The sequence below is a fragment of the Vespula pensylvanica genome, chromosome 20 (assembly GCF_014466175.1).
Source record: "Vespula pensylvanica isolate Volc-1 chromosome 20, ASM1446617v1, whole genome shotgun sequence".
In the NCBI taxonomy this organism is placed as follows: domain Eukaryota; kingdom Metazoa; phylum Arthropoda; class Insecta; order Hymenoptera; family Vespidae; genus Vespula; species Vespula pensylvanica.
Window position 1 is genome coordinate 3356851 of NC_057704.1, and position 2949 is coordinate 3359799.

Sequence of the window (2949 nt, forward strand, 5' to 3'; positions counted from 1 at the left end):
AAATTTTCTAATGGAAACACATTTAACTGCTACGACTCGAAATGAGAAGAATTTCAGACTTCGTTCCGACACCCCCACCACAACTAACTCAGTCTTTTTGACAGTGTACATATATCACTCTCAACGTATGGTACATATATTGAGGGATATTGAAACACATAGAAGTGTCCGCCTATTGTTAATTATGGTTTCTTCCTCCACTGGACGTGAACATTGTATTTATAAAATGTAAATGACTATATAATATAATCTTAAGAAAGAATATATTATGGAAAGAGTATTTTACAGGTTCAGGTACAAGGTAGAAAATATTATATGTTATATTGATTCTCTAGCATTTGACTGTAAATCTGAAAATTTCAGTTAAAATGTGACGAGAGGAATGTCGCAAGATATACTGCGTTATAACAAATAATAACAATCTTATACCCTTATAGATTTAATCTCACTTTAGTAGCGGTAAAAGTTTGAGAAATATATAATTAAATGTCATGGGTCGGTTTATTTTATAACAGCCTCTATTGGTGGGATACAGTTACATTGTCAAAGGTTGGTGAAGAAAGAAAGGTTTATTTTATAACAGCCTCTATGGAGGGATACAGTTACATTGTCAAAGGTTGGTGAAGAAAGAAAGGGGCGCGCGGATGGATGTTCGTAAGGCGGCGAAATGGGGAATAAACTCCAATAAAAACTCTGCTTCATTTCTCCGAGAGATAAATAGTTCCCCGTCAGAAAATTTTCAGCCTTAAGTTCCTCGACCGGGACTCGAACCCAGGATCTTTCGCTTTCCGATCGAATACTCTAACACTTGAGCCACGTAGACCTATATTTGAACTCATATCTAAACTCATTTATATAGATAACAATGTTCTGATATGTATATTAAATTCCATATAATTTGTTAAAAAATTATTTTTCTGCCATCATAACTTACTTTTATTATATTTGGCCTTTAATATTACATGTCTATTTTATATAAATAAATTTTTAATATACGTTACATTAATGTGCTATGTTATAAGTCATACATTTCAGTCGATTGACATTTACGAAAAATTACGGAAGAACACGAGCGCTTGCAAAGATTTGGGATTGGAGTATGTTAAAGTCATAAAAGCGTAGTTGATAATGATATTTTATGAAGCTTACTATACGTTAGATTTTTATACATTTTAGAATTCAAAATCAAGTTATATAAAATGATCCCAAATATAGTCATTGAAATTTTATTGCTTTTGTGTAGTAATCGGAAATCCAGGAAATGAGATTTGGTTATTGAAATTTACTCGAATTCATGAGTAAATATTGATCTTGATCATTATACTAACCCTTTTTCTTATTTCTTCCTTTTATCCTTATGAAACCATCGGGAAATACCTTGAATAAAATTCTTATCTCTTTCCTGTTTGACTTATATTTTTTTTTATTTTTTCTTGAAAAACCATATCTCAGATAAATTTCTGATCTTGACTACGTTTATCTTTCCTTTTTCTGATTTTTTTCTTTTCGTTGTCCTGTTTCTTTCTTTTTTACTATTTCCTAATTATAAAGTTCTTGGTTTTAAAAAAGACATGAAACAGTCGATTTTTCTAAACAGTACATTCTGAAAATATTTGTTTAAATGAATTTGTTGGAAACGTACTTGTTTCGTTTACTTTAATGATAAAATAACTCGAATAATTTTGAATCTGATTTTCCTGTTTATTAGTCTTAATCATCAATTTATACCTTTCAAGGATTTGAGAGTTTCGATAGGTTTTGAATACTTGGTGAGTATTCAATATCTTACAAACTTTTGAATTATTTTAAATAAAGCATTATCATTAACAAGAAATATTTTAGAAAATCCACATTAGCAAAATGACATATCACTGTTGGTTATAAAATCTTTCTTATATACCACGTTCGAGAAAAATTGTTAGCCATGATGTTTAGTGAAACAAGACCAGATCAAGTTCATGCAAGTTCATGGAAAAGTAAACCTAAACTGAGGCCATACAGATAGGGATTTTTACGATATGGATGGAAATAGCTAATCAAATCAGTCTCCGCAAAACTAAGATTCCGACGAAATTCTGGAAACTGGAATAACATAGTGAGTTAAGAAAAGAAACGAAATTGTTTATTAGGAAAAGCGCAAATCTCCCGTTTTTAGGGATTTATAATTTAGGTATAGAATAGGTAAGTATCAACAAACTGAACAAATAATAAAAAGAAGTTTCTAAGAAGTGATTTTCCTTTTATCCGACAGTAACATTAAAACAACTAGATAATATATTTACATAGAAATGTTGAGATGTTCATATCTAATTATTGTCTGTTATTAGATATATTAGACACTACATTCATTGAGAGATGACTATTGATACTATCAAGAATTGGTTGTTTCAGAAATGCATCGATCGAATGAATAATGATTTCCTTCAAGCTATCCGCGAAGATAATGTTGAAATTAGGAAAGGGAGAGAGAAAGAAAAAAAGAAGTTTAACTAGAGGTATATGGAAAGAATAATAATAATGCTTACTATTTGTGAGCGTGTCAGAATTGTTCGTTCGAAATGATTAAATAATCTCATGTGTCGTTCTAATGACTGTATCGATTCCTGAACATTGAATTGATATATATAGATTACAAATAACTCACGGCTCACTGTGTCTGGCAATTTAATTTCAGTGTATATTTATCGCCTGGATTCAGTACATTAATGAAGAACATGTTTTTGAGTAACAATTTCTAAGCTGGAACAATAGTAGCAATGTGTTTTTTTTAATCTAAGAATTTTTCTTAGAACGTGTCCAACGATATTCTAAAGGTAGATATTCTCAAGAATGCTATTTTATTTGTAAGGTTCTGCGTATGGTTTTCTTCATTTACCCTCGATATTTTCCATGCTAAAGTTTAGAAATCCGTAACCTAGGGACCCACTTAAATAGAAAATGGACAGATGG